At 37.6% G+C, this 11242-nt stretch overlaps 1 long non-coding RNA gene across 1 annotated transcript; it reads right to left on the bottom strand.

Annotated features, from left to right (window-relative positions):
• Positions 1-7158: 7158 nt before the first annotated feature.
• LOC145429934 (uncharacterized) lies at positions 7159-10373 on the bottom strand. The gene is made up of 2 exons (XR_013910282.1): positions 8317-10373; positions 7159-7934 (listed from the first exon to the last, which is right to left on the bottom strand). It is a non-coding gene; the product is annotated as an uncharacterized LOC145429934 (long non-coding RNA).
• Positions 10374-11242: the final 869 nt, after the last annotated feature.

The following is an 11242-nucleotide window of genomic DNA, read 5'->3' as shown; positions in this document are numbered from 1 at the left end:
TGTACAGCATAAGTTTTCAATTCACTTGTGTCAGAAAACTTCACAGTATGAGAAGTTACAGCACAGTTTCTCCAAACGTGTGGTTCTTTTTCAGCCAGCGTGCTTTTAGAGCATCTACATTAGCTCATGTAGTAAAAGTACAATCAGTAAGTGTACTTTAACATTTGAGATTCCGAGTCACTCTTGCTTAGATCATGTGAACTATATCATGAACCTTTTTTTGTATATTGCATCAAACGTGTTCAAATCCGTTTATTTTCAATTTATTTTAACTAATCTAGACACAAGCAAGTCCTTTTTAGCTTCTGTTATGCATTTACCTCTCACGCGTTAAACTAAATGTTAGTGTTCTCAGAGTTAACATGTCTCATGTTGCCATGTTGTATTTCTAATACCCAGCCTCAGTGTTCGCCCTGTTGACCCTCAAATCCAAACACCAATGATCTAGATATTCACAAAATTCATAAGGAGATTCTTAAGGTCTTAAGTTTTGTTGTTTTTATGTTTTACAAAAAAAAAACTTCACATTTTTTATATTTTTAAACGAAAGTGACATGCAAGGATATTTTTCTTTAGTGATGTTGCTTCAGCAATCTCAAATACTAATTATTCTGGGAATTTTTATGGTCAAACTATGTGATTTTCCAAATGTGTGTGTGTGTGGAGTAAAATTACCTTCTTCTTATGATGTTGTCACCGTGAATCATTTAGGATTAACAACACAAATTGTATCGATAGCAGAAACAGTCTTATAACTTATAATTCTCACATGTTACCGCTAGTTTTACAAACGCAGTCTTCCTCAGCTCTGTTTATGTAGCTTTTATGAAACTGATTTTCCATAGTACAAGTAGAATTTAATTTTTCTTTGCTCTCCAGTATAAATGCAATAATTTGCAGGCTTTTTACTGAAACTCTCACAATGCAACACTCAATGCTCAGAGCTTCATATATCAACAGCTCTGAAAATATCTTCTTTTTTAAAGTAATGTAGGACAGGATCTCTCACTCTCTGTGTCTCAAAAAAACCCAACTAAACTGGCAATCACCACTAAACAAATGAAAGTAGTTTATGGCTTTTTTTATCAGCTGCATTTCTTTCATTTATGTATTGATCCCATTGTTTATTGGTAATGCTTTTAGGTCACTGTTTTAGCATGTCTGCCTCACACTCCATTTAAACAGTTTAACAGATAGTGGGGTCTGGTAAGGAAGTTGGGGGGAAGCAGACAACTCCACAGGAAGAGTCTTTTTGTCTTTTCTCCACTGTAAAAGATAGCAAGGCAGTGTGAAACTTTCTTTGCGGGAAAGACAAAACTGAGAGCCATGCTAGGCTCAGTGAGAGACTCTGCTCACCCTCTGCCCCAGCGATGGCAGTCCCTCACCAAGCTTGATTTCTGTTCTTTGTCTTGATTAAAGAATGTTAGCTACCGCTCATCGCTTGTCTGCAGGCTTTATTAAATGGAAAACTTCCACAACAACCTCTAAACAGTGGTTTATGGCTTTTTGTCACCTGCAACACCATGTAACACTTGGATGTTAGATTCTTTTACCAGTCAGTGTTGTTAGCCCCAACCCCCAGGCTCCAGCTGTCTGAGCTCTAACCCTGGCTGCCAAATGTCCCCCTGAGGCCTTTGTGCCTTTTACCACCAGACTAAGTTTGTAGTCCTATCTACTAATATTATTTTATTTTTTTATTATAGCACAAGGTTCAGTTAGGTTACTACTTTGACTTCCTCAATTTGAGCACATTTCTGACCCGATACTTTATCAAGCTTTTACTCGAGTGTTTTTGACACTAGCAGCTGTACTTCTACTTAAGTGAAAATTGCCTGCAATTTTGCCACCGCAGTTGCCACTTTTCTGGAGTTTGTACACTTTTTATATTGAAACGTTCAATGTTTTACGTGTTCTCCTTGATCACAGTTCTAAACAAGTTAACTTTCTTCACTTCAAAGTAACCCAAAAAAAGAAACTATATGTCCAGTTCTCTTTACTCCAAACCTGGTTTAAGGCTATGCTGTTGTTGTGATATGGCCATACAAATAATATTAAGTTTAATTAATCTTTTAAAAAAATGGCTGCTTCATGGCTACCTGTTCAGAGAATTTGCAGACTTTTATGGAAACTGTCACAATGTAACACTCTCACTGTCAAAACAGGGTTGATCCATGTTTCTATGAACACTGATTAATATATCAACAGCTCTGAAAATCCTTTTTTTTTTTAAGTAAAGCAGAACAGGATCTCTGTATCTCTAAAAATCCCAACAAAACTGGCAATCACCTCTAAACAAATGGAAGTAGTTTATGGATCTTTATCACCTGCAACACCATGTAACACCTAGATGTTAGACTCTTTTACCATCACATTTGCAAGGGTTTATGTGTTATCCTTGATCACAGTTCTAAATAAGTTAACTTTCTTGACATAAAAGTAGCCCAAAGAAGACAAATATATGTCCAGTTCTTTTTTACTCCAAACCTACTGATCGGAAAACATTATGTGATGCTGGAAGTTTTCATCCTATCCATCTGCAAAACAAGTTTACCTGTAAGCCAACACATTAGACGTAAGCAAATTTGTGAAATTCCTGAACAATGTGCTTTGTGGAGTAGCAGTAGTACTAGAACTAGTACTAGTAGTCCTAGTATTCTGCAGCAACCAGGCTTCAAGAGTGATCACTCTTCTGGCTTTCAAATGGTGAAAACATGTCACAGTCTTAACCGCAAATCAGAAATGTTGGTAAATTTAAAAAGGAATTTAAACGTCAGCTTTGACATAGACACAGACTTTATTAATGCCACACTCAGGAAATTCACATGTTACACATGATTTAGCTCACGTGCTAAAACCCCAGAGCAATAACCCCATCAGCACCATTAGCCTGAGTGTTGATCCTCCAGGTGAGTGAGTGGAGTTGAGTGTGTGTGTGTGTGTGTGTGTGTGTGATCAGAGGTGAAGCTGCTTTCTGCAAAGTCTCATCAACAACCAGGGTGATTCCCAAAGTACGAGTCAATAAAACAATCACTCTAAAAACCAGAACAGAAAGATAAAGTTGCAAAATAAAAGATTAAGGATTGTGTTTTTATAGCATGTAGTAAACTATCCCCTTTTTCTAACACAGAGTTTGTATGAAGTTCACTTTATCAGCTGAAAATATTAAAGCCAGAACTTACAAGATCAAAAACCTTTTACTTCATGTACAGGGTTTCCAAAAAAGTTTTATTTCAGGTATATAAACCATTACATTTGATTCAAGTAAAACAAATAATTACATTGATTCTTGTAAAGTTTTTCCAAGAAAGTTTTATTTGATGTAACGGGTTTCCAAAATTATTTAATTTGATGTAATGAAACCAATAGATTTGAATGGGGTAAAACAAATAACTCGATTGATTCTTGCAATGCTTTTCCAAGAAAGTTTTATTTGATGTAACGGGTTTCCAAAAAAAAGTTTTATTTCAGGTATATAAACCAATACATTTGATTCAAGTAAAACAAATAATTACATTGATTCTTGTAAAGAGTTTCCAAAAAGGTTTTGACTGGCAACAACGCTCACCTGCTAAATCCAACAGAACACCACTGGGACATTATGTTTCACTCCATCTGACTGTGCAGGAGCTCAGTGTTGGGTATGGTAAATGGTCTGTTTCATATTTAGTGCTTTTAGACTCTTCCTGGTTGTTGATGAGACTTTGCAGAAAGCAGCTTCACCTCTGATCACACACACACACACACACACTCAACTCCACTCACTCACCTGGAGGATCAACACTCAGGCTAATGGTGCTGATGGGGTTATTGCTCTGGGGTTTTAGCACGTGAGCTAAATCATGTGTAACATGTGAATTTCCTGAGTGTGGCATTAATAAAGTCTGTGTCTATGTCAAAGCTGACGTTTAAATTCCTTTTTAAATTTACCAACATTTCTGATTTGCGGTTAAGACTGTGACATGTTTTCACCATTTGAAAGCCAGAAGAGTGATCACTCTTGAAGCCTGGTTGCTGCAGAATACTAGGACTACTAGTACTAGTTCTAGTACTACTGCTACTCCACAAAGCACATTGTTCAGGAATTTCACAAATTTGCTTACGTCTAATGTGTTGGCTTACAGGTAAACTTGTTTTGCAGATGGATAGGATGAAAACTTCCAGCATCACATAATGTTTTCCGATCAGTAGGTTTGGAGTAAAAAAGAACTGGACATATATTTGTCTTCTTTGGGCTACTTTTATGTCAAGAAAGTTAACTTATTTAGAACTGTGATCAAGGATAACACATAAACCCTTGCAAATGTGATGGTAAAAGAGTCTAACATCTAGGTGTTACATGGTGTTGCAGGTGATAAAGATCCATAAACTACTTCCATTTGTTTAGAGGTGATTGCCAGTTTTGTTGGGATTTTTAGAGATACAGAGATCCTGTTCTGCTTTACTTAAAAAAAAAAAGGATTTTCAGAGCTGTTGATATATTAATCAGTGTTCATAGAAACATGGATCAACCCTGTTTTGACAGTGAGAGTGTTACATTGTGACAGTTTCCATAAAAGTCTGCAAATTCTCTGAACAGGTAGCCATGAAGCAGCCATTTTTTTAAAAGATTAATTAAACTTAATATTATTTGTATGGCCATATCACAACAACAGCATAGCCTTAAACCAGGTTTGGAGTAAAGAGAACTGGACATATAGTTTCTTTTTTTGGGTTACTTTGAAGTGAAGAAAGTTAACTTGTTTAGAACTGTGATCAAGGAGAACACGTAAAACATTGAACGTTTCAATATAAAAAGTGTACAAACTCCAGAAAAGTGGCAACTGCGGTGGCAAAATTGCAGGCAATTTTCACTTAAGTAGAAGTACAGCTGCTAGTGTCAAAAACACTCGAGTAAAAGCTTGATAAAGTATCGGGTCAGAAATGTGCTCAAATTGAGGAAGTCAAAGTAGTAACCTAACTGAACCTTGTGCTATAATAAAAAAATAAAATAATATTAGTAGATAGGACTACAAACTTAGTCTGGTGGTAAAAGGCACAAAGGCCTCAGGGGGACATTTGGCAGCCAGGGTTAGAGCTCAGACAGCTGGAGCCTGGGGGTTGGGGCTAACAACACTGACTGGTAAAAGAATCTAACATCCAAGTGTTACATGGTGTTGCAGGTGACAAAAAGCCATAAACCACTGTTTAGAGGTTGTTGTGGAAGTTTTCCATTTAATAAAGCCTGCAGACAAGCGATGAGCGGTAGCTAACATTCTTTAATCAAGACAAAGAACAGAAATCAAGCTTGGTGAGGGACTGCCATCGCTGGGGCAGAGGGTGAGCAGAGTCTCTCACTGAGCCTAGCATGGCTCTCAGTTTTGTCTTTCCCGCAAAGAAAGTTTCACACTGCCTTGCTATCTTTTACAGTGGAGAAAAGACAAAAAGACTCTTCCTGTGGAGTTGTCTGCTTCCCCCCAACTTCCTTACCAGACCCCACTATCTGTTAAACTGTTTAAATGGAGTGTGAGGCAGACATGCTAAAACAGTGACCTAAAAGCATTACCAATAAACAATGGGATCAATACATAAATGAAAGAAATGCAGCTGATAAAAAAAGCCATAAACTACTTTCATTTGTTTAGTGGTGATTGCCAGTTTAGTTGGGTTTTTTTGAGACACAGAGAGTGAGAGATCCTGTCCTACATTACTTTAAAAAAGAAGATATTTTCAGAGCTGTTGATATATGAAGCTCTGAGCATTGAGTGTTGCATTGTGAGAGTTTCAGTAAAAAGCCTGCAAATTATTGCATTTATACTGGAGAGCAAAGAAAAATTAAATTCTACTTGTACTATGGAAAATCAGTTTCATAAAAGCTACATAAACAGAGCTGAGGAAGACTGCGTTTGTAAAACTAGCGGTAACATGTGAGAATTATAAGTTATAAGACTGTTTCTGCTATCGATACAATTTGTGTTGTTAATCCTAAATGATTCACGGTGACAACATCATAAGAAGAAGGTAATTTTACTCCACACACACACACATTTGGAAAATCACATAGTTTGACCATAAAAATTCCCAGAATAATTAGTATTTGAGATTGCTGAAGCAACATCACTAAAGAAAAATATCCTTGCATGTCACTTTCGTTTAAAAATATAAAAAATGTGAAGTTTTTTTTTTGTAAAACATAAAAACAACAAAACTTAAGACCTTAAGAATCTCCTTATGAATTTTGTGAATATCTAGATCATTGGTGTTTGGATTTGAGGGTCAACAGGGCGAACACTGAGGCTGGGTATTAGAAATACAACATGGCAACATGAGACATGTTAACTCTGAGAACACTAACATTTAGTTTAACGCGTGAGAGGTAAATGCATAACAGAAGCTAAAAAGGACTTGCTTGTGTCTAGATTAGTTAAAATAAATTGAAAATAAACGGATTTGAACACGTTTGATGCAATATACAAAAAAAGGTTCATGATATAGTTCACATGATCTAAGCAAGAGTGACTCGGAATCTCAAATGTTAAAGTACACTTACTGATTGTACTTTTACTACATGAGCTAATGTAGATGCTCTAAAAGCACGCTGGCTGAAAAAGAACCACACGTTTGGAGAAACTGTGCTGTAACTTCTCATACTGTGAAGTTTTCTGACACAAGTGAATTGAAAACTTATGCTGTACAGCTTACTAAGGGGTCCTTTGCTGGGCCATGTGCAATTACACAAAAGAACAAGTTAAATTTCACCATAACACTGACTGGAGAAAAGCCAAATTGGGATTCTAATTGAGATTACAACTGAAATCAGTGCTGTGATAGTTAGTTTAAGATCACAACCTGATTTAAAACACAGTCTAACATCAACATTCTTGCCCCTGAAAATAGGTCAGGATGGCCGAAAAATGTACTTTAAAAATGAGATTTTCTTTTTGTTTCATTGGAACAGTAAAGTACCATTACAAAGAAATGAGTACACCTTTGTAGATATCACTGATATGGAGTTTTTCATGTTTTACATACAGACTTTCTCATTTAAACCATGGTGACTTAAAAGTTTAGCAGCAAGACACTTGTTTTCTTTGTTCCATCAAACATTTCTTTCAGCCATCTGTGTTTATCAGAGCGATATGTGACTAATTTTTTATTGAATCACCAGAAAGTACACAAATACAAGATTAAATATTTTATTTATTTATCAAAGATACATAATTACACATTGATACAATGAATAAGGTGTCTATAAAAATTACACATGGTGTAAGAAAAACATTATAACATACAAATAAGTGTTTTAAGATAATCTGACATACTTTAAAAGCATAAGAATAAAAGTTTTTTTTTTTAAAAATCATGTTCTTTGATGATCACATTACATGTATCACATTTTTTAAAGCATAACGTAGGGTGTTCACAAAAACAGTTTTATGATTACTTTTTCCACAGTGCTTGTATGCCTCTTGCAAAACTATGTACTTATCACCATATGACATAATAACTCACGATTATGCAAGACCAGCCATGAAATGTCCGTCGCTTCATTACAATCATTTGTCCCCGCTGCTGCCCTCAGACCCAGTCTTCTGTACTGTGGGGTAAAATTGCTTTTTTGGTGGTTCATAAAAAATATCTCAAAAAGCGATGTTAGTGAGGGGACCAGAAACACTGGGTTGCAGAGCAGTTGGTAAGGACTTGTATATTTCTGGAGAGTCTGCAAAAGCTGTCTTGCTCGTGCTCCTGATTGGATATGTGGAGCCCGGCTCTGATATCTCACTGGTGGCAGCTAAAGGTAGGCATGCCTTGGAGGCGGAGTTGGTCTCGGGCGCAATCTTTCAAACGAGCCTCACGGCATTTCAGGCAACCTCAGGCCGGAAACAACATCCGGTCACTCGCGGTCAAAATCCACGCAGAGCTGGTGTTTCGCAGGGATCAGGTTAACACATCTGGGTCTAAAAATATAAAGAAAAACAAAAAGAGTTTTAAAACACGCAAACTAGCAAAATATCAAAGGAGCATAACATAACAATAACAAGATGATATGAGATACCCGATGAGGCCATGATAGGTGATGTAGACATGTAATGTATAAACCTTTACGGGAGTTAAAAGTGGAGCTTATATATATTTTAAAGTGTATTGTACGTGGGATAGGCTCCAGCGCACCGCGCGAGCCTGAGAAAAGGATAAGTGGAGGCGAATGGATGGATGGATGGTGTATTGTACCTGTTACAAACCATTGTGATATTTATTTATTTTTTTAAATGAAAGGATTGACAGAATGGTAAAAAGGAAAATGCAAAAATGTAGTTAGAGAGGAAGATTAACACTTACCGAATGATATGCACATAGGGCACGCGAAGGTAGTTGCTGTTGAAATCGGCCGCTCCCTATGCGAACTCGCAAGCAGTCTGAGCGGCGCCAGTTGTTGATACGTCTGAAGTCAGATGTCTTCTGGGGGTTCGAAGATAGTCTTAACCTCAGCGGGAGATCGTAAAATCAGACCTGGAGTGGATTGGCTAACCGGGGTGCGAAGGGAGCGGTGCAAGGGTTATGTGATTGGCAGCGGGGCGCAGTGAGGCGGAGTTGGTCTAAGGGGGGAATTTTCAAACGAGGTAAGCAGCGCATTAGGGAGCAGAGCGGGGAGCGAACAAGCAGGAAAAAATTGTGCTCTGCAAGAAGTTGTGGATCGGAGATTAAGAGCGAGGTAGAACTTAGAGTGTGGGTTGAATTTTAGAGCTTGCTAGTAAGAGGGAAGTTTTTGAAGAAAAAAGAATAAGGATTTTCCCTGTTATCGAATATAAGGTTTTTGGGAATAGAGGGGTAGCTAACAAGTTATTCTAGGGGTTTTGGAGAAATCGCGGAGAAATTTTTAAAAGGAGTTTTTTGGCTTTGTTTGGCTGAGCATGAAGGGAGCCGCGGGGCGCTGAATTTGAGAAAAAAGACTAAGGATTTTTTCAGGATTTTCCCTGTTATCGAATATAAGGTTTTGGGAATAGAGGGGGTACCCTAACAAGTTATTGTAGGGTTTTGGAGAAATCGCGGAGGGTTTTTTAAGGAGTTTTCCCTGCTTATGTATCTAAGGAGGGTTAGGGGATCGCGAGTTTTTTCTGAGTATGAGTTTTATTCTAAATCTACAAATGCATATAAATCTAAATAAAGTTTTCCCCCAAGGCATGCAGCATGTGTTTGTGGCCATACTGAACGTTACAAAAGCACAAGTTTAACTAAACAATTTTAATATGGTTTAATACATTTTTAAACACATGAGCACGGAGCCCGAGAGAGCACGGTCCGGAGACACGGGCGCGCCCCCGCGCGCCCAGACACACAGCCTCGGGCGCGCGCGGGCGCGCACACACACTGACCCGCCACCAGATGGCGTTTTTTGAGCATAAAAAAAATAAAAATAAAAATTTAATTGCTTAAAGAAATAAAAGAATGCTATTTTGATATATAAGAAACTTTCTAAATAATCAATTATATTTTTATGAATATCATATTTTTATGAATATCATATTTTTATTATTTAATTACTTCCTACTTCCGGAGCTCATGAATAATTTAATTACTTCCGGACTTCCGGAGCTCATGAATAATTAATGAGCTCCGGAAGTAACCTGTCACTTTTTTTGACGAAAGGGGTATAATATCACTCTCTGACAATTTCTTCCCTCTACTGACTTTCAAAGTATAAAAAAAAAAAAAAAAAAAAAGGCAACAGCAAAAATACCAACGACACATGAACCCCCCCCCCCCCCCCCCCCCCCCAAAAGAACATTTATCACAATATCTAGGAGACATTGTCGATGTACAACAAAAAAGGACCCCAGACCTGCTCAAAAATATCTTCTCTCCCCTTAATTCTGTATATAACCCGTTCATATGATGCCATCTTAGACATTTGTTCAGTCCATTCCCTGAGAGAACAAGGGCTGGATGACTTCCAGTGCCTCAGTATTATCCTGCATCCTGTGCAGACGCATCCACAGTCTCTGTTTTTTTGAAAGGATATTATTGTCAGGTAACAGGCCCAGGACACATACAGCTGGAGATTTAGAAAGATTAAGTTTAAAAATATCATTCACCAAGTTAATGATCCCGTCCCACAAATAATCATTTTTCTGACATGTGTACAACATATGAACTAGAGTCCCGGCTTCCTCCTGGCATTTCCAACAGGTGTCATTATCCACAAGCTTCAGCCTGACTAATTTACTGGGAGTCCAGTTATTTCTGTGAAGCAACTTGTACTGGATAAGTTGAGACTGTGTTTCAGGTGAGCAAACATACCATGATGAAACCAGCGTCTTCCAACTGTCCTCTAAAATCTGGATACCCAGATCCTTCTCCCAACACTGCCTCAGTCCCCCCAAATTGGGAGAGTGCGCCTCTCTGAAGATCCCATAAAATTTGGATGCCCTGATCCTATTAATGCCAGGGGCTGCAAACATCTTCTGAATACTAGATGGAGGGTCTGGATTATTATTCAAAATGGTTTTAATACAGTGTCTTATTTGAAAAAACCTCCAAATTTCCCTTGGATCCAGATTAAATTCTCGTCTGATTTCTGAAAACAATTTCATACCAGTCTGCCCAAATAAATCCCCCACCTGATTGATACCTGTCCTAGCCCAAGCCTCCCACCAGACCGGTTTCTTACCAATTAATATTTTCTTATTATAACAGATAGAGACTCTAGCGGTAAGATAAGGGCTAATGTTGGTATATTGGTGAGCTCTAAACCAGGTCTCTTGCATGAAAGCCAATACTGGATCTTTAAACGGTACTGGTCTTCCCTTCTGAGTAAGGAAGGCCTCTAAAGACGAAGGAGCCACAAGACTTTCCTCGATCGCAACTAGTGATGGGATTTTCGGCTCTTTTTAGAGATCCGGCTCTTTCGGTTCGGCTCACTAAAAAGAGCCGGCTCTTTCGGCTCCGAACTGGCTCTTCAGATTGTTTTGTTGCTTTAATTAATTTTTTATTAACAGTAATTTAAAATTATGCACAAAAGGAATTACTAACGTAAAAAAGTGGTTTTATTTATATATGTTTATATATAAATATATGCGGTGGCACCTAGAGACAAAACACGTACAAACTCCAAAACACATTTCTAGCATGAACTGAACTTCCAAAGCAAAGTTACTAGATCACTTAAATTACACAATTGAAAGCATGTATGTATTGTTTGTGTATTCATACACAAGCACTCATATATATTCAAATAATTTAAAAAAAAAGTTCATTTACCTGTTAC

This window comes from Astatotilapia calliptera, chromosome 7, assembly GCF_964374335.1.
Source record: "Astatotilapia calliptera chromosome 7, fAstCal68.1, whole genome shotgun sequence".
NCBI lineage: Eukaryota > Metazoa > Chordata > Actinopteri > Cichliformes > Cichlidae > Astatotilapia > Astatotilapia calliptera.
Note: the sequence above shows the minus strand (reverse complement) of the source record. Positions and strands in the feature narration are given on the sequence as shown.